Raw genomic sequence first — 24,998 nt, forward strand, 5'->3', positions numbered from 1 at the left:
TCCCCACTCTGCTTCAGTTCCGACAGAAGCGATAAATTCAGACAGATATTTTGCCGAACTGATATATGTGAGAATTTGTTTTCCCCCGAACCATTAAGGACTTTAATTAATGCTAGTCATAATTTTGTTTGAATTTTTTTTGGCTTGTGGGGTAGAATGTAGATGTAGAAATGAAAGTCGTCGGACAGTGAGAAAATAATAAACAGAACCTTGCAACCCCGGCCTCACGACTTTTTTAGGTGCCTAGCGGGGAGTGAGTAGAAGTAGCTGTCTTTAAGCGAGTGCGATTATTTCAACCAGATTTAAAAATAAATTAATTGGTGGATCAGATTAAATTAAAAACCTTAATCAGTTCATCTGTGACAATTCAAAAACAAAATAGTGCGTAATTTTTCATCAAGAGCCTCATTTGCCCATAATTCGAACGACAGGGTGTAGCCACATGACTTCCGTGGGCGGAATGGGTAAAACCGTGAACCTTAGAAGGAGACATCTCGGAATAAAAGCTAACATGGTTTAGATTTATATTAGAAATTTGCAGAGATGATCATATTTCTGAGTACTTTGTTGTTTTGAAGAGGTTGCCTTTAGCTCTGAAAGAAACTACATACCGGGGTCTTTTCTATTCTCCCTCTTTCATACTCATATCCCTGAATACCTACACAACCTATTCACCATCGGGACTACAGTTTTTGACAGAGGAACCCGGGCAGACCATTACCCTCCCCGAATAACCCAAGGCCATGCCGACCAGTGCCTTAATCCCTTTCTAATTTTAACATAAAATTCTGGAATTTATTACCGCCCTCGTTGAAATGCTCCTACACCCAGGAATCATTTTAGATGAAATTGTGCGAATATTTAAAATCGTATAAGCGTTGTTTTGGAACGCAAGGATCTGTGTGTTGTTAAAATGATTTTTGTTTCATTCTTTGTATTCAACTACTCTAGTTTTTATGATACTATTCTTATTTCATATTGATTGTATTTTAAGCAGAATTTTATATGTACATTGGTATATTGCTCTTATGGCTATCCCAGAGCATCAAGAAACCATTCATTCATTCATGGTTATAATATGGAGCAGAGAAGTTAACTGCGGGCAAGACATCGATGCGGCTTAGGAGCTACTCAATTTTAATGTTGTCTACAAGTCAGATTGATTCAAGTTCTGCAGAATAATTATAGATGCCTTGGAGCAGGCATTAGTATTTTTATAAAAGCCCCAAAGTCGTTAAGCCTTTTTTAGTGTTAAATTATGTTTAGTTTTATTATTTTATTTACCAAATTTTTATGAATTTATTTTAACATTTCTTTAGCAATTTGAGAGAAGGAAGTCCTAAGAAAAGTATGGGAGAAGAGAAGCCTAATGAAAACCCTGATAAGAGGGCAGAACCTCCTAATCAGCCCCATCTTGAGATATGATGGCCAGAGGAAGATAATCGTCGAGGGACAAGTAGATGGCAAGAACCGAGAAGGAAGACGCAAAACAAAGTATGTGAAGTAGGAAAATGAGGATATGAAAATATTCTCTGATAGGTTAGTCGAGTCGAGAGCTGCGTCAAACCATTTTTAGGATTGTTGACCTGATGATGATGACGATGATATTTACAATTAAGTGTTTCGTTAATTGTCGCATAAATCGGCACTAAGTTGATGGTGGGGATGGTATTTGGAGGAGGCAACTGATATCTGAGGTCATTTGCGCCATGAGGGATGGGTAAGAGAGAAATGGTGGAGATAAACAAGGTATCGGCATACTTTCAGCTAAATGGGGCAAGGGGACCACGGCTATTCCATTCGAGTAATGGAGTGGTATACTTGAAACGCCCTCCACATAACAATCTTCAGACAGTTTTACACGGGGCACGTGATTTCGCAGGCATGAAACTGCATTAATTTCTCATTGTGGCGTGAAGTTGCGCAAATGCATGAACGAAATTAGAACAGGGGCTATGTTGTCATCTTATGTCCAAGCATTCTCGCATGCGTTCTAGCAATTCATCGCTTCACACGACGCAATTTTGACTTAATCTTCGTACACAAGTCAGATTTTGCTATAGAGTGCCGTGTGTAAAACGGCCTTTATAGGGATCGGGCAGTCTCCGATAAATCTCTGCCTCTGCCAGGATTTTAAGCCAGGCCTTCTGGGGAGACGGGGGGTGCAAACGCGCCAACCCGATCTCCCATTGATAGGGAGAGAACTAGGAGACTGTATAGAGGAGTCCCAATATCTTCCCACAGAAGGCTGATTTCTATTGCCACTTCGATCGCATTATAATCGGTTTTCAAAAATGTCCGCGGCGCGGTAATGAGTGCAATGGATCCACTTTTTTCCATTTTTTACAGGATAATGTTAGTGATTACGAGGGATAGCATTGAAAAGAAATGAATTTGATAGATCAAATTTTCATAAATTTCACTGAATATTCGTAATTATACCTTATTATCCCGTGAAAACTTGAATCAATTTGTCCGTCAGGGACACGAGTGGCGAATTTTGTAAACTAATTTAAATGCGCTGTGGTTGACAACACATTGAGAGGTCGACTTGAGGATCCTCTTTTGTAATATTCGTGGGAGATGAGGAGAGAATATTCGTGGGGGCGGGAACTAGGAGATGTGTGGCAGATGCAAGCCGTCGAAGAATGGCGAGGTAGGAGAAGAAGTATTGAATGGATGAGACGGCTTACGAGGGGATGTTGCGAGGATGAGGAGGTGGAAATAATGGAGTGGGGTCCATTGTTGTGGGCAGCGCGCCTGGGCACGCCCCTGCACGTATTCCCAAGGGGTGGCTGGTCCCTCGCGGGGCAGGGGAGGGGCGTGGGAACAAGGGCGAGACGCCGCCGGGGGCGGATGGGTGACCCTGCGAGGTCAGCCTGGGAGTGGCGGCGCTGACTCTGGGCCTGCCCTCGGACGACGGACTGACGGTGGAGTGGGGGGAGGATGGAGAGAAGACGGGTTTCGACGCTCGCTCCGATCACGCGAAAGATGACACCCCATCCACGATGGCATTTGGCGATTGGAGCCATTAAGAAGGTATCGCAGTGACTACGCGATTCAAAGCAATGCCTTCATTCAAACCATCCGTGAGTAATAATAACGAAGAAGGTATCGCCGCGACCACGCAAGTCAAAGAAATGTCTTCAATCTAACTTTTCGTAGAAAATAATAACTAAGACGGTATCGTAGTGATTATGAAATTGAAAGCAATGCCTTCATTCAATCTTTCCGTGGAATATAATAACTAAGAAGGTATCACAGCGAACACGCAATGCAGAGCAATGGATTCATTTTATATTTCCGTAGAAAACAATGGCTAAGAAGGTATCCTAGCGATTACACAATTCAAACCCAGAAATACTAACTCCATGGACCTAATAAAATACAAAAGAAAGCCACGCGATTCGTCAAAAACTGGTACGGGCGTACAGACAACGTTTCAAACATTTAAAATGAATTAGGGTTGTAGCCGCTAAAGAATTGGAGTCTGCGCGCTGGGCATAGATAGATTGCTTGAGTAATTCAGAAGAGATTTGTGAACTCAGAGTGACTCAGGGAACATTATATGAGAACTCCATTAGGTATATTTCTAGCTGCGGCAGAAACGACTAAGTAAGAGAGATATTTTGCCGAACGGACAGATATGGAATTAATTTTCCCACTGAGAAACAAAGGACTTGAATTAATACTCGGCGGAATTTCATTCCAGCATTTCCTTTTTATTTGTCAACTGTTGGTGCCGTAACGTGCAACACGCCTATTGATACAGCTAGCGGGGTAGAATGTAGATGTAGATGGTAGAAATTGCTTATGGTAGAAAGTGACTGGTGAAGTATGGTAAAAAGTTATTGCCTATGGTATGGTAGAAAGTGACCTACAGGTGAACGTGAGGAAGCGAACTGGAACGTTGGCGAAATATTGTCCAGAAAAATGGATAAACGAGGAAGGAAACCTGGAAGAATTGCTGCCCTGCGTCATAATCTCCGCGGAATCCAACTTGGAAACGCAGATATTACGTGGTTCGAGGACAAATTCTTTAAACTAACATTCTATAGAAAAGTAACGAAATTTTGGTGATGTCCACACATAATTTTTTCCTTTCCATGCGACTCTTTCGACGTCATCATAAGGACAACTCGCCGTTTTAGCTTCACAAGAAAAAAGTAGGTACGATGGTTACAGTCAATACGTGATTCAAAGCTAATCCTCACTCTAATTGCTCATAGGAAATAATAAAAAGGTGTTAATGGCCACAGTTTTTCTTTTCGTGAGACTCTTTCGTCACTTTCATCTGGAAAACTTTTCATGATGAGTGGTTGTGACAATGACAAAGGGCTATCAAAACGCGTCATACTCCAAAGTTGAGTGTCAGTAAAATTGTGTACATTTCAGCATTTTTATGGCGAACAAAAAACGCTGATACAATATAAAAATTTACAGATGAATTTAACTTTTTATGCATGATGCGTAAATTAAATTTATTTCATCGATAAGATATTAAAGCCCTGATAACTATAACTAACCTCAAGAGACTTGAAAGCACAAGCTATTATGGAAACACTCGTCACTCATTGGATCGAACAGAAAAGTTTGACGGAGACAAATAAATATAGCAGATTTTTGCAAGGCTTAAGTCTTGAATGTAAACAAATGTGTGATTTTTTAAAACCAATACACGCGCAAGTTTACTTAGAACTTCCCATCATCTATAATGCTCTACCACCATTTTCTAACAAAATCAGAGGCTCTTCGGAAAAAAAAATATTCCTTTGAATTGTTTTCACTCATATTTATCAAAACTACAAATGCACTTAGTAATGCCAAATGGAGCCGAAATACCCAACACTTAATGAAGTTCTGAATCCATAAATTTACTATTTAAAAAGTAACCGAGTTTATTAAAATCAAAAATTTGATAAAAAGAACTCACTTATAGGTGTTTGTGTCTATGTCACATTAGGCTACATATGAATGTTGAGAACTCAATCGGCATGCGATCGCTTCCAATTGATATCTTGCAAAATATTTCACTCTACAGTTTCTAATATATAGAGGTCTTACATATTGGGAAACAGACATGCTTCATGTCACGTTATAGAACCTTTCGTAAAATGTCCAACAATCTCATCTCCAAATTTTTTATTTGCATATCTTATTTCATATTTTCAAGGTATTTGCACTAGGTAGTCTTAAGTCCCCTTCAATTATATGAAAAAAATTCCTGTATTTTCTGTAAAAGTGGAGTGACAAAATAAAATATACTGATTTGGATATCTCTCTATCTCTATAATAGGAATGAGTCTCATTCACTTATCCATTTCGTAGTTTATATTTGCCCGTAAAGCGATCGCACAAAGAGAACGCTATTGATGGAATAGTTGAGGTAAGACAGAGAGTAATGGAAAAGAAATCACAATATATCCTGATATTAAGAGCTGTTGACAGTTACGTCACAAACTATAGAGTAATAATACCAAGTTCACAATAAGATGCATTCGTTCGAATAATTCATGCTAATCTGAAACAGTCCACCGTCCTTCCATTGCATTTGCATGCAGGAGAAAGAATGAAAGACCGAGGAAAAAAATTATCCCACGTAACCTCATTTATCGAACAAAGGACTTTGCTTCTGTATCCGCATAGTCACATCATCAATTAATATACACGGAGCACTAAGAACAGACAGCCGAAGACAGTATTAATCGGAGAGGAAAAAATCAATAGTTTATGTACTCACAATAATTGGCACGTACTTTCGTCGAGTAATAATACCCCTCCTCCTCCAATTCCTTAGACAACCAGTGGGGGATGGGCTCTGCAAATATATCAAAGCTCGGTTTAAGACGCTGCAGTTAACTGGACGGAAACCAAGAATGATTCAGATTCACAGTATATACAAGTTTATTTATTATTGAAACTACCGCTCAACTAGAAATAATACCAACCTCAAGATCTATTCAAAGAATAATATGCCAAATTTATGGCATTCTTAAAATAAAATATCCGTATCATTACTATTCTAAAATACTATATCATTCTTAAAAATTCCGTAGCGGTAGATATTTCCTCGACAGAAAATAATATTCTTATTTGTATCTCTACCATAAAATTTCATGTATTCGGGAGTTCTTCAAATCGATACCTCCACTGCATAAACGCTCAACAATCGCCCACCGAATCAAATCCGCTCATTTAGTACAATAAGGGCCACTAGATGAGCGGATTTGATTCGGTGGGCGATTGTTGAGCGTTTTTGCATTTGAAGTATCGAAATACTACTCACATAATGGAATGAATCACATAAAATACCTTTTAAAAGTAGATACACGTTATCCTTTTGATCAGGAAAGTCCGTACTCTTCTAATAATGCTTGCTAAGTTTAATTTCCATGCATAAAATTTATTACATCTTAAGCGGGGTTGCATCACGCACCTCCATCGACCACCCCTGGGATTTAAACCTTAGAGCTTGGCATGTGAGTTCAGAATTATAGTCAGCACCCAAGCCCAAATCCCACCTGAAGGGAGGGAGAAGGATTTTCCTTCACGAGAGAGAAGAGGGGCGGGATGATGGTGAGTTAATTGAAGGATTGAGTGGGTGGGCATCGGAGCCGCGGGGAAGGCTGTGGCCGATACTAATGAAAGGGGGTTTGTGAATGGCCCGCAGAAGAGGATGTTTCCTTTTTTATTCTCATCTTATGAGCCATGGGAGTAGAAGTTGGGGAAGGGGCGGGGGGGAGTTCGGGTTTTAAGTGACGGAGTGTGGAGGGGAGAGATCAGATCTGCTGAATGAATGAGAGGTATGCTAAGCTGGGGAAGAGGTGGAAGGACCAGAGGGGTACGAGTCACGTGAATGGACACGGAGGGGGAAGGAGGACCTGCTGCAGAATGAGTAAATGTCATTTCCCTCATATATTTATACTTGAGGAAAATCACTCGAGGGAATATATCCATAAATATTTTAAGTGGTAAATTATTGCCCCCTTGTAACTTATTTAATGGCAATATTGAATTGCCGGATCGACATTAATGGCACTGCCTTAAAAGATAAAAAAATCTTGGGAAATTTAAAATTTAGGACCATAGCGATTAATTTCAATATTAGTCTTCTGCAAAAAAAACAAATCATTTTACCGATATTATAGCAGTAAAAAGGCACTTTCTTCCGAAAATAATCGTCAACCACTCCGTGAATGTAATATATTTACATGTCCTCACTATAGGTATATTTTAACGAGGATGGAAGGAATCATTAAGACACATATTGCTTTCTCATAAATTAAACTCGAGATGGGTTACAAGAAAATTGCTTCCACAGCCATCGCTATTGAATGAATTACCTGGGATTAAACGCGTGGAAGCATTGGGGTTTTTGGTTATTTTTCGTATTCCGTAGACTAACTCATAATGAACCTCTGCACCGATATTGCAAACTCCGGCTAAAAGAAACGATTTTCAGGATAAATTCTTTCCAAAGTTTTGGTCCAATGCTTTCCAAATATCCTTTATAATGGCTATTTTTACAAGATGGAACCGTTTTCCGACACCTGAAAAAGACTTCTGACCTCTTCTAAATTTAAAATGAAAACACTGAGTTGTTTACTATCATAAATAACAATAAATTTTAAAAGAGCTAATTTCTATTAATGAGAACTGGTCATCTAAAACCTTCGTATTATATTCATTTTTCTTAGGAGCCAAATAAATAGGGATGACGTTATGAATGACGAAGCAAGTAACGATCAACCGAGTCATAAGTTTGCGATTCGTCCGATCTGTTTGGGAGCATTTTCTCATCCGTGGCAGTGGTATTTCCGTTACGGGGCGCTAAATCGCAAGAAGGATGCGGGAAAAATGACATAATATGCTAGAAAACGGAGGAAGACTAATGGGTGAGTCATCGATTCACCACATCCTTACAAATACATTCACTAGGATACTTCTAAATAAAGCACATCTGAAGATTCGTTCATCATCATCATTAGTCAACAATCCTAATATTGGTTTGACGCAGCTCTCCATTTCTCTCTCCTATCCGCTAATCTCTTCATAGCTACATATTTATTCTCTTTTACATCCTTTATAATCTGTTCTATATAACTCATTCGGGGCCGTCCCTTGCCCTTTTTCCCTTCCACTTGTCCTTCAACGATTGTCTTCATCAGACCATCGTGCCTCAAAATGTGGCCAACTAAGTTGCCCCTTCTTCTGCTTAATGTTTTTAGGAGGCTTCTCTTTTCTCCTACTCTCCTTAGCACTTCATGGTTACTCACACGGTCAATCCATTTTATCTTCATCATTCTTCGGTAGCACCACATTTCGAATGCTTCCACTCTTGACTTCTCTGCTGCTGTCAACGTCCAAGCCTCGCTTCCATAGAGAAACATACTCCATATGTAGCATTTGATGAATTGTTTCCTTACTTCTATGCTGGTATTTTCAGCTGTAAGAAGATTCTTCTTTTTATAGAAAGCCCTCTTCGCCTGCGCAATTCTACTGTGTATTTCTTTCTTGCTCCGTCCATCGCTGGTAATTCGGCTTCCCACACGGAAAAAAAAGTTTGATTAGAACTATCGATTTCTGATTAAATTTATCAAACTTTTGGGTTCATATGGCACATTGAAAAATTCAGTAATTATTACCAAACCAGTTTGATAAACTCCCAACAAACTGATTTGGTAATTGTTACCGAAATGGCTACAGCAGTTCGATAAAAACTATCAAAATCGAAAGGGTAATAAAATCGACGTAGCGCGCACATGTGAAAGATTTTCAACCCAGAAAACACTATTATGATTGAAAATAATAAAATTAGGAGTTTGGCGTAAGTTTCTGCAAAAAAAAATACAAAAAAAAAGTGGAAAAATAAGAAGCCTGCATGAAGGATTGAACGTGGGCCCTCCGCGTAGTATCAACGGACTCTAACAACTAGTCTAAATCGGTTGCCATAATAAATTTCAACTTAAACGCTGTAATATATTATTATTGTAAGTATTTAACCTTTGTTTTGAAATGTGAATAAGGTGTGACTACAGTTTCCCTTTGTATGCTTAAGAGGAATACTTGATGCACACAATTGCATTACGTAGTTACTCCATACGAATATCTAGTGCAGATGCGCAAGAAAACTTAATTGCAGGCTTATTACATCGATATAGAGATGGCTTTAACGTGCTGGGTGATATCCTTAGCATGGATTGGGTCTAGTATCACGGCTTTTATCACATGTTATTAAACGTGATCGCAAATGATTATACCTCAGGAATACCTCTAATTAAAGTTTTAATGTGTCGAAATACACAAACATCTTCTTACAGCTTTAATATCTATGATAATATGCGATTCAATCAATGTCTTTGATGCACCAGCTAACGGGTAGTATTGCACTTTAAAGCAGGAAAAAACAGAAAAATGAACGTAAACAAAATTAAAACGTTATCGCCATCACAAATAATGAAAGCAAAAGCATTTCTACCAACTTATCTTTTATGTAAGGCCTGTTTAAGAATCTTTCAACTGGAAATGTGTATTGGTATAAAAATAAGAGGAACGATAGACCGTTCGATAGATTACGAAACACTTGGTAAATTCTATTAAACCAAATTTGCATAGCAATGTAGAGTTTGATAATTTTTACCAAACAAGCAATCAACTTCGTAAAATTAATCATAACTTCGATAAAAGTTATCAAACTCAGAATCGTATTGAATTAATTCGGTTATTTTTACGAAGCTCTTCCGTACAATTGACCAAATTATGCAATACCAAAATGTTTGATGAAATATATCAAGAGCTCACGCTAGCGTTTGGTAAAATAAATCAAGTGCTTAATAATTTGCATCAAAGTTTAAGTATATTTAACAAAAATACTCCCTATCACACCAGTTCGATAGTTTTAATCAAATCTTTTTTTTCCGTGCAGGTAAGAGAACTCGTTCACCTCTTCAAGCTTATGCTTTCCTAGGTTGATAGCCTCCTCTCTTTTGCTGCAAACTAATATTCGAAGATTCGTTACTTACACATAATACAGGGCTTATATAAAACGTGATGTCATATTTTGAGTGGCTCGGCATTAAAATTTGATGGCAGTAACACGGGGGTGGCTACTCAAATGCGCTCACGCAGTGAGCCAACTCGCTGCCTTGGTTGGATAGGTAAGGTTCGCGCTCAGCCCAGACTATACCATAGGTGTTTTAAGTATACACATTTAAGGTAGGGGGTGACTTTATTTCCCTGGATCATATGGGATAGGAGGATTATATCTGCAGGCGCACGAAATAGTCGCTCAGGGTATGAAATCTGAGTCCTTCATTTGACACCAATGGACTCTACCCACTCTGTTAACAAGCTTACTGGTAATCGAAGAACCAAACATAATTCCCTGTCTTTTGCAGTCTATTTGGGTGATTTTCTAGGGATTTTTGATAGCAAAAATTTCACAATATTTGACATCAACACTGCTCCCTGTTCAACTATTTATGTTTACAATTAAAGCAAATCAATTATCTCCAAAAAACCTGAAAACGGAAAAAATCTATCAATCAAGTAAAAGATTTAAATCGGATAATATTCTATTGGAAAAAAACAATTTGATCTGAAAATATACATAACTAAGTTATCATCACCTATGAATTGAAAATAAATGGCTTGAAAACAGCCGGAGATTCACTTTCCAGGTATAGAAAATTCTTTTGAATGGGTCATTGACTTCCGATACAAAAAGGTAAATGGATTAAGTAGCGAATCTGACATGAATCCTTTTTAGCTGATGATTAAAGCATATGAATCCAATTCTCTGGAAAATGTATGGATATTATTATCCTTATTTGTATTGATTTGATTACGAAATGTTTTCACTGTACCTTATGCATCTCGTAATATAACAGAATTTGTTTTCATCTCACTTACTCTAGCAGAGTGCAATGCGACAAGCTTTCAACTTACTCTGCGCTTTGATTTCGTTTGCACTTTTACTGTTCTCAGGATCTCGGTCATTATTGCTATACTCGTTTAGTACTCCGATTGCTGTACAGAATTTAGAAGTACCATCACTTCCCAACTCTTTCTCCTCCGTCTTCTCGCCTTTAATCCTTATTGATATCTAAGTAATATCTTTCTAACTTCTAACGTCAAGTAGCAACGAAGCTGAAATCTTTAATAAAAAACTCCGATTAAATGCGTATAAAAACACCTCATATCAAGCAAAAATATCAGTTACCTTGTCCTTCCTTTTTTCTATTCATCTAGATGTTTTTGTGAGCTTGGGTTGCAAATCGCCTATTATGACCAATTATAGATTGCTGCTCCTTCAAGGAAAGAGTGCATATCTGCATATACGTACTAGCTTGCAAGTTGGCTAAAAAGACGTGTGACAGGGGGTGTTAGGCCACCAGCCGATTACGTATTAAAAGGAAATTCTCAAACAATATTACGATTAGTTTTTATTGAAGTTCTTTATAGCTCCGGGGAAAACAAATTCCCTTATCTATCCGTTCGGCAAAATATATCTCTTTATTTATCGCTTCTGTCGGACCTGGAAATATAGTGCGGCTCTAGCATAATGATCTCCGTGTCGCTCTTACAGGTATCTATTCTCAACTGCTCAAGAAATCTAAACCTTTCGCGCAGCCACTAGCTCCTTGATTAATTTGCTTAACATCTGGGTAAGGCTGTCTGTATACCGGAAGCAGTTTTTAATAACGTACCATTTTGAAAAAAAATCCTCCATACTTGAGTATAAAAGCATTCAAGCAGTGGCGTAGCGAGGGGGGAGTGCCGGGAGGTCCGGACCACACCCCCGATATATAAAAACACAATCACTTTTAAAAAATCACTGAAAAATTATGAATTTACGAAAGAATTTCTATGAAAAATGAGGATTTTTATATTACAGAAAGTGTTAAAAGTAGTTTAAATCCCTTTATTTAGTACCCTGTTTTTCAAAAATCTTCCCCCTACTTTTGAAACCCCCCCACGAAAGAAATCCTGGCTTCCCCAGAGCATTCGATATATGCAGTTTCAATGTGAATCTAAGGAGATAATTATCCCGATTACGTTTGATTCAATTGCGAAGAATTAGCACAGCTCTGTACACACCATTTACAATACCCAGAAATTGCTTCCTCCCCTCCTACACAATCACATTGGTATGTGACTTGATTCTAGCTTCTTCCAAGCTTTGAATCCAATTGGTTGGGAGGAAACTCGTGGAGCAGGGGACCCTTGGCTGATTTATGACATCACCCGGCGTGGGAACGCACATTTGTCCCGGTGACACCTCGGCTGCGGTCTCTCAACGCCTCCGCGCTCCACGGGCGTCTAAAAGCCATTCATTCCAGGAAATACTTATTTCCTTGTCTCTTCGACACTCCTGCCAATCCATTTTCCTCTCACAACTCACTCAGAGTCGAGAATTTTCCTTCCATCTCGGGAAAACACCAATTGATGTTATACAAGGAAACATTGTGCTTCGCATCGTATGGCTTCAAACGCCAATGAGATGGAAGTTCTTCACTCAAACCATGACTAATAAGTAAAATATGAAAAAACTGTGTCCGATTTAAGTAGGCTGCTCCGAGGAACGAAGTTTCCTTTCCATAGAAATTACATGATATGGTCTTTCATTTATATCTCATTGACTGGCAGTATTAAAAAGACTAATTGTACTACATTTTCTTGTAATGGTAGTAAAACATCCGCATTTATTCCCTGGATCTAATGGTAAAACTCGTCAAAGTGTACTAAAGTTCTGATTGATGCACAAATATATGACTATTTGACATAATGACATAATTACATAATGTTCGTTACATCCAATAACTAACTCATGATAAACTAAAACTTAGGCGCTAGCCGCTGAAAACGGGCACACTTAAAAATTTAAGAATTGAGTTATAAATATTTTATATACTCTTTTTATTCTATTTATTTTGGCTTTTCATCCCGAAGAATATCTTTATATGTGGCTAAAAGTTTCAATATCATACGGGAATAGTAATTTTTACAATCACGCAGTCGTGAGCCTAAGTTATCAATACAAAATTCTAAAAGATATCGTTTGACTTCTGTTATTTGGGAAGCAGAGGTACTAACTATGGGAGAAGCAAGATATAAACTATCGACAGAATCACACAGGTGAAGCGAGCATTGCACCAAAATAAAGATCTACGTACAGCAAGAAATTTAAGCATAGATGTAAGGAAACGATGTATCAAAACTCACATTTATAGTATGCTTCTCTACGGAAGTCAGACAAGGGCAATCGGGAGGACAAATCAAAGGTCGAGGCTTTCGAAATATTCTGCCATATAAGAATGAATAGGATTTCCTGGATTAAAGGAGAAGTAGTGAGGAAGTCTTAAGAGGAGCATAAGAAAAGGAAAATAAACGTGATAAGATGAAAAAACAACCTAATCGGCCATATCTTGAGACATGAACGCCTGATGAAAACAATCGTAGAGGGACAAGTAAATAGGAAGGCTGGAAAAGGAAGACCGCCGATGAAATATATGGAACACGCGAAGAAGGACTTAATAGAGAAGAAATGCGTAGGAGTGAAAAGACAAGACTGAAAAGAGAATTGAGTGGAGAGCTGCGTTAATCAAATCTTAGGAATACTGACCTGTGATGATGATATGAAAGTGGTCGCCGAATAGGGGTGGTCGTTGGGGCAGGTTCAATTGTATTAAATGTTTTTTCTTAACGTGTATCAAGTTCAATACTCGGAATTTCACCTTATAAGTTTCATGATTAATTGAATACACATTTTTCAGCATCAATATACAAACCAAACATTAAAATTTGTCAATGGGGAAAACCATGAGGTAAAAACTTTCAAAGTTGCAATACGTGCAATTGTTGACAAGATATTAGGCAATACATATATACTGAAACTTTAAAGTTGACATCCCAATTTTTGACCATTTTATAGGAAAATAGACCAGTCGAGGGGGAGTATGCATCCTATCTCTAAAAAAATTGAAGTATTCATCATTGAAAAGTAAAAAAAATTAGAGGAAGAAGTAGGGAATCAGCCTAGTATTAACATTCTCTATGTAAAATTTAAAGTGCACTCATTTAACTCATTCTCCGAGCCAAACGTTTTATAATGGTTGTGCATTCGACTGCTGAAACTGCCGAGCGCTTACATACCCTACAGTTGCTTATATCTATGAGAAAATCTGTCGAGGGGCTAGCAATCATTTTTTAAGAACTCACTACATGTCACCAATTATTTCTAAATAAAAATCTGACGTGCTTCGGTGCGATGATGCGTATATGCTTATATTAAGGATAAAAAATATCGAACCCATCGTTTTAAAATCGAAGTCAATAATGTTAAACTTAAGTTGGTACCTATGTTGAAATACTAACTTTTCAAATTATAGGAGAAAGGTTTTCGGGATTTTGCTATTCCCTGAATTAATTATTTATCGAATAAATGATTAATAATGATTATTCTAGGTAGGTCTCAGCGTCAAAACAATATTAGAAAAGAGATCACCAGTATTTATTTTCACCATGTAACACCTTAAGCAATGTTCCAGTTATTAATGACTACGGTTAAGTTACAACATTAAAGGTGATATACCACATCTGATGGTGTTGACGTAAGGGTAGGAATTACTCAAACCATCCGCCAAAAATAAATGTATTGATTTTTATATGTTTAGATATAGAGGTCAAATATAAATAGCCACTCTCACCAAAAAGAAAAGGAACATGAAACAAAAAGTATGGAAATGCTATTTGAAGAATCTTCGAACTACATCTATTTCAATTAAGTAAGGAGACAATAAATACACGTTACTCGCGTTAAACCAATGATAATTGCTCTTTTTTAGTGCACCTGTAAATTAATTAAAGTAAAAAGTGCAATAATACGTAGAATATAACAACTGTTACTGATTCAATATAAGCAGCAAGGTAATCTGCACTATTTAAGGAAAAACTTTACATAACATAAATTTGATATGGTTGATTCTCGCATTTAATTTATTTGCTAGAAACAATGGTACATAGCAAGTGAAATATAGATAATATGATTTATAACTAAATAGAGGGAACGCGGAGAAAAGCAAAAGATTCCGTAGATATGTCGTACTCCATTTGATCTGATAATTATCAATTCATGCTATTGCAACTCTTGGCACATTCAAGGAAATGGCTATTGCTCACCGTATCACGGTTAATTGTAAGTGTGATGAGAAATCTAGATGAATGGTGAACATGATTGAATCAGACTAAATTGCTCCACATGATGCCGGAAATCAAGATTATCTCTGACACGAGCTCATTATTCATTGCTTCTCTGAGATTGACTGCGATGATTTTCCAGTTCACTCGCACTACTGGTAAGGTGGAAAACCATAAGAACTTGCTTACTAGTAGGAGAAAAGGCAGCTTCCATAGAATAAGGGTGCGTAAATTCTGTATCCATAGAGTACTCGTAAAAATCGCTTGAAAGATGTATGCGGCCTTATGGGTCAAGACTTGTAATATAATAATTTGCCTTAAAACGCATGCCAAGTAATTGATTATTCGCTGTATTATACCTATCTACATTCATTATATTCCATTTATTCTGAGTGCACTGAAGATAAAGAGAGGTAGAAATAATAGATGGAATAACTATTGAAGTAAATTTCTGAGGACAATCAGGATCAAAACTGGGCAAATGAACATTTTGTCTAATATGCTAAAAGTCGAAATAATCATCCTTGTATCCATTATTTTTTAGGACCATCTTATTCACTCAAAGACTTTTTTAGCATGCAAGATTTCGATTGTAATATTGTGTAATTCGTTCCGCTCTAATAATATAATTGACTCCTATACAACTATTTCTTTGCATTTAAATTAAAAACATTTTGCCCACATTTCTTCCCTTTCACTGAATTCTCCCATATCTTTCTTTTGGTTCTAAATCGTCTCTTTCCTTAAGTTTTATGTACAATTTACAACCGTAATATCAGTACAACCGATGTTAATAACCAATCTGCTGGACATTTTCGGATTGAGGGATACATACGCCACATAGACGAAACATATGATTCTTCATGTTTGATTCGAAGCACCCAATCATTAATAATAGCTCGTGATGCAATACCGATTTCCAAAGAAACGAAGATTTGTTCAAGTTAATTCTCATCCCTTCCACTTCTCCCTTCCTTCCTGCTTCCCATTGGCTTTTTTTCCGGCATCTTCCTTTGTCCTTGTGGTTTGAGCCGATTCGCATCGAAGAGCACGGTTTTTGATGACTCTATTTCACAATTGGAATCTCAGTTCTCGTTAATTCCCCACATCCCAACCCCATATTGTGTTCCATGAAACGATTTCCCCATGCGTCCCATTACACGCTGCCACAGCGCATTTCTCGTATCTCAACACTCCTCCGTGTTAGTGGAATAAGGTGAGATAATCCCAGCTCATCACGAAATAGATCAGAACAACACTTAGCAAGCAAAGACTAAATCCAATCATAGTCTTCAAATGTAATAAGCTTAGCATGAGCAAACGCTGTTTATTTCACGAGATATTCCATTTACCTTCCTTAAAATAGCAGATGGGCTAAAATATTTTAACGCTGCGACAGTAGAAAATAAATTAAAAGCGTTTGGGCCAAAAAATATTCCGGGTGTTAAGTATTCCTGACCATTTTTAATTAGAAGACAACGTGGAATTAACATATACAGATTCCATGGTCAAAACGTCAAACTCAATTGGTAACATATCAGTTTAGGCCTGACAAATTCAGATGTAATCAAAATATTTTCAGAGTTTTAGTGGTATTTCAGGTTAGTTTTCCAATCCCAGGATCAAAAATGTTACGAATGTTTACTACGAAAGCATTTCTCTGTAGTATTTTTGGTGATGCGTTGGGTATGGCTGCTCATTTTTTCAACGCTTAGTCCCCCTAATCTGAGCAACGTAACTCACCTTTGCCCTCAAGAAAACCACATCAAGGAGTTGAGTTACGAAGTATGTTGTCCTCCCTTCAGCCTTTGTTCCAACTTTCTTGTCTCCTCTGCGAAAGAAAAAAGCCTCCACAGCAGCCAGAAACCCCGCATATCCATGATCGCGATTTTTTCATACGGCACATATAATGGTTGTGACAAAATGGCTTTTCACTGACATACCCTACCCAGAAATACACACCATTAATGCTTTTCGCGGAGGAAATGACGGCTACAGAATACTTAGTTACTCAACTCCTTGAGGAATTCACGCTCGCTCGGATGCCAAGACTCGTACCCACCTCATCATAAAAACCGCATTGCCGGTCGAATTCCTTTCCTCGATGAGCTACATACTGCTTTTCGACCGTACCGAAGAAATGGCCATCCCTGCCAACTCAGAGGGTTTGTTTTTTCCCATGCATAGGCGCGGCAATGCCAATCGTGAAATTTTCGGTTCGGAAAAACTCCTGGGTGGTTAGATTTTTGTGTCCGGTACTGTACTATTTAACGCAAAGTTATTGCGTGGTAAAATTTTATACAGTTTTACTCCATTTAAAATCCTAGCCCCCACACTTACCGAATCACATCATTGCCTGGCCAAATTAAAGAAACAAAGAGGAAACGATTTGCTCGCCGAATTTTCTCAGCAGAAATCTTTGAGAAATTAAAAAAAAAAACAAGCGTGCTGCGCCCGCTCCCAGTGGGATTCCCCCGCTCTTTTCAACGCAGGTCCACAGAGGAATATGCGCGTTTCTAATTTTAAAATGTAGAAAAAAAGGCAGGGTCTTATGTACAAATTTAATTGGAATGTTCATATATAAATTGAGGTCAGAGGACCTCTTTAAACACAACATTGGAAGTAATTACACTATTCTCTGTTAAACGCACATGATGACTCATACTTACGTATCAACAGGAGACTTGAATGTGGAATCAGCCGCATTTTAATAAAAGCTATTTAAATAATGCGAGATGTTGTTGCAAATGAACAAATGTATCAGTTTGTGCGCCGTTAACGTCAGGAACATTTACCGGTTTTTGTTTATTTTTTTGTTTTTTTTTTAATTATTTAAAAACCAATTTTAGGAAACATTAGCAATATTTAGGAAGTAAGCTATGCCGTCGCATGTTCTCTGATAAATTCTGTACATTTGGTACCTCATTTGTAGAGTTTGGTTGCGTATAATTTGAGAAAAAGGTATCTATACAGTAGAAATAATGTAGAAGATGGTTTATCCACAAGCACGTCGTCATCGTGGCCTCGTCGGTGGCACGTTTGGAGGAGTGACCACTTGGGAGTGAGCCCATCAATGCGGCCCACACGCAAACACTTGTAGCGGCCCGCCTTAATCCCAACTTCTCTTCTCACGCGCAACATCTGCACCCAACGCTCTCCCGTTCCAATTAACGCCTCCTCTTCCCCACTGCACAAACACCACAGGTCAAACCCACACCCACTCGCGCTCTTCAAAGAAAGAATGCGTCATCGCTGTGAACGTATTTGTAACCCCTTTACCTCTTCTCCCCTACAATAGGTACAACAGCCTTCAGAGGATGCCTGTAAGCGGAGATGGGTAAAGCCCAAGTATAAGTAACTGAACTGATTTACTACAACTTCCTTAGGTTGTAAGTAAATTACAATTACTTAATTTTCTTTACTTTTCAGTAAATTCAGCAATTGTCTAAAAGATAATTATGAAAGGTTCAATTATATAGGATGTTTGACAAAAAAAGTTATTCTCTGTCCAAGCATTGGTACCTATACACCTTCATTATCGATTGAGCCCCAGCAATAAATTTAGAAAGAGAAAGAATTGCAGACAAGAGCCTACTCATCAGATACACTAAAATAATTACCATATAAGACATTGATTAATAAAATATACTTTGAACGAGACGACCTGAAAGACTTGGCTAAAAATCTTGATCTTGCTTTAACTCGGGGTTAAGGGACAGGCCCACGGATAAAGCAGGTATGATAGATAATACGTAAGAAGACCTAGGAGAGGCCCTGGCAGTGAGTCATATACTTGAAATTTAATCAGTGAGTTCGTTACAAATGTGTGCTTCTTGATCGTGAAGCACATTCATTAAAATTAAACGATGTAAAATGTAAATTCTGATAAAATGATTGCAATGACAGAATGAACGCTGTTCATGATTTTATACCGTTCCTCTTGCTTTGGATCTTACGTTCAGATTCTCAGACACAATGTACACAATTTGACCAACATAATATCGAAAAAAAATTATACCTAACATTTAAGCTCGAATTCGCATGGTTTTGCGGCAAATATAATGGTTTGAATCCACAATTCCATGACTTCTGCTGTTGGAGAAACAATGAAAAAAGAATGAATAAAAAGTGTAACGTATTTCGCCTAATAGCAGCCTCTTTGTTAGCCTTCAGCCGTAGCACTTAGGGTGAAGCGTTTTTGTGATGGCGTAAGGGATAGAAAAAGCATTTAATTCCACGGAAGGACTGCAGGTGAGGGTGGCATACCAGGAAAAACTCGACCTCAATCTCAGAGATGGAGAATCCGAGACCTCAGCGGAACGATCTGCTGCTTCGGCGAAATCTTTTTGCTCCAAATTTCCGAGTATTGTTCATCACGCAGACCACTCAAAATAATTTCTTCATCCGGCGATGGAGACGTCATTTTCCATCTCATGAGTTTGGAACGCGGTGGAATCGCAGTTTTTTCATGAGATCACGAAAACAACGCCTTTTGGACGACAATTTCGGTTCCTACAACTTTCAAGATTTTACGTCAACCGAGAATTCCATATTATGAAACAAGACGATGAGTAGAAAATAATATTTCTCTGAAAAAATGCAATTTCGGCATTGTGATTAAAAACAAAAGCATGGCAAACCAAACATTTGCGTTACAAAAAGTGTTAACTTTTCATCCATAATGCTTGGAAAATTCCCCTTATTCACGCCTTAGAGGAGTTCTTCCAACGATTTTTAACCAATCATCACATTGTTTTCACTCTTAACAAGTTTATAGCTCTACCCAAGAAATAATCCACTCTCATTTAAAATGATGGTATAACATAGTGCGAATAAACTGCATGCATATATCTCATGGCTAACATTTAAAACAGTTTCTTTTCAACTTAATCATCAGAAATTTGCATTGAGAGGGATACGCAATTGTAACATGCTACAGAGAAAACCGATATTCACAAACGACTCCGTTAATAATAAAAACCTTTACTATAGGTTGCAGTCAAGTTTATGACTAGTGCAAAAGCATATGAACTATATGTAAATTATGTCTTTACAGGCTAATGGTGACACATATTGGAGTGAATAGAATAAATATTTTAGTATTTCTCTGATGATAAGGCTAGCTCTTCTTGAACCGACTGACCTTCACTCTTCTTAATATGAAACAGCAGAGTGACAATCTTCAAGAAAAAAATATGGCATTATAAGAAAATTCTGTTGAAACTGGATGATATAATTTTTTCAGTGCTTCAATCCCTTGTGATCTATGGCTGATCTGTTTGGGTGAGAGTAGAGACCGTCCCTCGGTAAAACCATCCCTTGGTAAAGCAATGGTAAGAGAGAGTACGCCGTTTCTTTCTTGGCCACATCTCACCAAGAAGTTTTTAAAAGACTAGTCTTTATTATTATTACCACATTATTGCCGCATTATTGCAGCCCTGACCTTGGCCACAAAAACGATATCTCGATCAAGCCGTGATTACACGTACGAGGTGGGGATAGATGCATGAACTTATAGCAGGAAATTTTTGCTGTACACGCATTAATGAATATGCGCATTTTTAGGTGTGAACACGGTGCAATTTTTATGTTGAATGTGTTTATGCATCTAACCTTGCGGGGATAATGTTTTTACTGCCAGCGGCATTGCTACGCACCTGGAAATGACCTTGCTCATTCATTACACAAAAAACAACTGGCTGGCAGTGAAAGTAATCGGGTCAGTCTTAGAACAGAGCGCGAAAATATCACGACAAGAATAACCTGACTTACAGCGTGAGTAAAGATAATACATGTTAAATTATAGCGATTTAGCAAATACTACTTTATGGTAATATCATACTACTTTTTGCTTTCGTGAATGAAGAATCTACGAGCACGCATCACTCCCGCAGAATCATTTTTTTGCAACGACTTATTCATTTAAAAATAACGCTACCTTCTTGAAATTTTCAGGGATTTTCGAATTCAGCCTTTCCCTTTAACTTAAAAAAAATCCTCAGTATTTCTTCAGGAGTGAAGTTTAATACTGCATAGAGAGGAAAATGTTGACTACTTCTACTCCATATACCCTGAAAATATCAGGTGACAAAAAATACATTGAAAGGAAAAATATGACCATTGAAAAGAGTTATGATTCGTCTTGAAGGGTAAAATAGTTAAAGACAGCGCATTAGATATCTGAATCCTTCTGCACTGGAATCAAGGCTTCATACGATTTTTCCTGACCAGTACCTACTCAGTGCATCAACTAGTGCTTTTCCATCATCTTAAAGAATGAATACATTTCCTCATTCATTACAGTGGTTTCCAATATCACATTTATCAGGATCTACAGTAAAATTAAATAGTGGGTAAAAACTGCCTTATTTTTGAAGTAGAAGAGAAGTAGTCAAGTAGGTATAACATTAAGTTATTGGAATAAAAACGTAAATGAATTTTGCCATTTGAGAAACCGAATATCTTGTAATGGAGGGAGCAACAAAGAAACGATAATTCGAGTAACCCGGATGAAGACATTCCCCAAAAATAAAGATCTATATGCAGAAGGAAATTTAAGCAAAGTAGTAAGGACAAAATATATCAAAACTTAGATTTATAGTTCTCCTCTTCACGAAAGTAAAATATGGACAACGATAGTGGCAGAGGCATCAGGAGGGAAAGCTTTCAAAATGTGTTGCTGCAGATGAATGATCATAATTAAATAGATCGACCGTGTATGTGATGAGAAAGTCCTCAGAAAAGTAGGAGGGACACGATGGCACTGGATAACATTGAGAAGAAGACAAAACCACCAAATCGGCCATATTTAGAGATATGATGAACTAATGAAGACAATCTTAGGACAAGTGACGCAATTACAGAAATGGAAGACCTCGAATAAAATGTGTGGAGCAGGTGAGAAAGGATGTGAAAGAGAAGAAATAAGTATGCATGAAGATTAACTGACTGAAGAATTGAATGGAGAACTGCGTCACACTAATATCCGGATTGTTGACCAGTGATGATTTAGCAGAACAACAGATGCATAATGGCTACAGACTGTTGCAAACACATTCAAGCACACAGACTATCATTCCCATTTCGCTTCCAATCTGCTTTCTCCTCAACCTCTCGTAATCCCCAATGCGATGATGCAGTGCGCAGTGCCACATTAACACCCTTGCACCCATTCTTCGGAGAGGCTCAAGAGTGCTCAAAAAGGAGGCTTATATCCCCCTCCGTAGGATTTCTAAGATGGCTTTATCCATTGTCATCTCTTGCATTGTCAACCGCAAGGCAACAGAGCGCTACCTACTGCCCCAGCTGAGTCGATTGTGCTCGATGGGATCCTTTTAACGGTTGGCGCCACTGAGCTAAGCGGCTTGACACTTGGGTACTGCAAGGAATCATAAGGAGCGTGGGACCCGTTCAACAATTTGTCTTTCGCTTTGAAAAGCCGTCCACGGGATTTATTTACCTACTATTACTAGGAAAATAAAAGGCCCAGCGAGAAAAATGATGACTCTTGTAGTAAAGTTTTACCTAGCAACTTTATTTGTGATGAAAGAACAAATTTTATACCCTTACGAAGGCTTCCGTGGTGAGTTGTAGGAAGTGTTTTCTTGAATTCTACTGCATTATTTGACGTCTGATAACGGCAGTTTCCGTGGTAATCGCTTCTGAATCCTCAGGTGAGAAGTGGAGTTTGATGCTAAATAGGCCTATGCTTAGCAGCTGCATTAGGTGCACTTTTACTTAACGTACAATAGAGTGATGCTAGACTTCTGCGACTGGAACCATGATTGAAACAGCAGTACCCGAAATCACTTGATGGGGCTGGTTGGCTTTCAAAGACGATAGTGTTAGCTTGGATGTTATTTACTACGATTTGAAATTTTATTTACATTAACTTTAGTCCTCACGAAGATGGAGAAGTATCAGGATATATAATATCTGTTTATAATTCTTTTCATTTTAGAAATTTCCCATTAAGAAAAATAATTTTGGAGTAGGAATTTTAATGCTGGCATCGGCTTTTAGTTACTGCGCATGATCGCAGTGCACTCCAGTATATATTTACTCCGAGAGATGTACATAAACCTCTAACCACCGCAGAGCTGGAACAAGTAACAAGGCATAACAGCCCTCTTGGTTTATCCTTCACCCCACTGATCCCCACGAAATATCAAGATTACGAATATACGTTCTACGATCCTACTCAAGGAACTCATTCTTATTTCTCCATCAATCTATTTTTCCACCTCTTTGACGTCCTCGCGTCACTGTCGATAGAATGACCCGATATTCGCGAGGAGGGAAGCGAGACTTTGGGCTGTCGACCGATATTTAAGATCTAGATTACATAATTTGACGAATTCATAAGTCTTTCAGTGCTACTCCTTGCCAGTGAAAATACCTTAATAAGCATTGGGATCAAATTAATCGCTATTCACTTTTTCTACGCTGTTGACATTTTTTTAAACCAATTAAAATGCGCGCCAACTTGCAGCATAAATTGAACTTCTACTCGACGAATTGGTGTGTCCTCCATGTACTCTCCTTGATATAGCCGGTTTTTTTCGGATATTGTCACTGCACATTTTTTATCCGGTAGTCATAAATTTAGGATTCGTCCATTAATTTAGAGTCTAAAAAAATACTTGCTGTGGGCGGAAGCGCTTCAACGATGGTAAAAATATGATAAAAATGGTGTTCGATTCGTTTGGAGGTGAGTACCTACCACGGCTTTCCGGCAGCCATAACACACGATCAAATCAACAAGCTGCTAATAAACATGTCAGATTATATAGTAAATATGGACGCGAAATTTCGCAACAAGGTTTTGGAAAAACGAGGATATAGTGTCCAAACTGTAAACACCATGCCCCAACCCGTCCCAAAACCCCACCACTCCAGCAATATTTAATCAGCCGAAACTTTATGGAAGCCGAAGCAAACGAGTTGACCATCCATACATGAAATGAGTACCATATTAATCATATTTTCACAGTCATCACAGTGTAGTCGTCCGTATATCGCCTTATGTGAAATGTAAAAAAGTGATTGAGTAATTAAGAAAAGTGATTAAGTGAAATGATGAATTATTTAAAATGACTAAATTAATTGATTAATTGGAATGGATTTGTTACTATCGAAAAAAACTCTTGAAATGATAATACCGTTGACCCTTGCTTCCCGATTATAATCCGTTTTTGAGGACCAACCGAAAATTGATTACCATTGTATGTTGAATCGGTATTATTTTCGGACAAGGAATCATTTTAGAGAGCATCAGCGCATGTAAATGTTTTTATGCAAAATATTTTCTCCATAAAAAAATAAGTCGTAAAAAATATGTTTGATGACGAATTGTGCGAGAGGAAACTAAATCGGCTCACGTTTGAGTTTAAAAAACGCGTGCCGAACATCAGCTCTAATAGAATGCCGAATACTTCGTGAAGGGGGAATTTAAACCCGTAAATTACGGGGAAGTAAGCTACCACATGGGTTGTCAACCGAAATACAGGTTCTTAATCACATAACTTAACGAATTAGTAGTTTTTTAGAGCAATCAAAGAGCATCAACACTTTTAAATGTTATCTGCAAAATGTGTTTCATAAACAAATAAAGCGTGGAAAAAACGTTTCATGGCGTATTGTGCGAGTGGGAACTCAATCGGCTAAAGTCGAAATTTATAAAAGTGCGCCCTAAATCACTTCTGTTAGTATGCCGAGTCTATCGCATACCGGGAATCTAATGAACCATACCATCAGGAGTATGTCCTGTATTCCACATTGATCCCCACGAAGAGTCAATG

This window comes from Ischnura elegans, chromosome 8 (assembly GCF_921293095.1).
Source record: "Ischnura elegans chromosome 8, ioIscEleg1.1, whole genome shotgun sequence".
In the NCBI taxonomy this organism is placed as follows: Eukaryota; Metazoa; Arthropoda; class Insecta; order Odonata; family Coenagrionidae; genus Ischnura; species Ischnura elegans.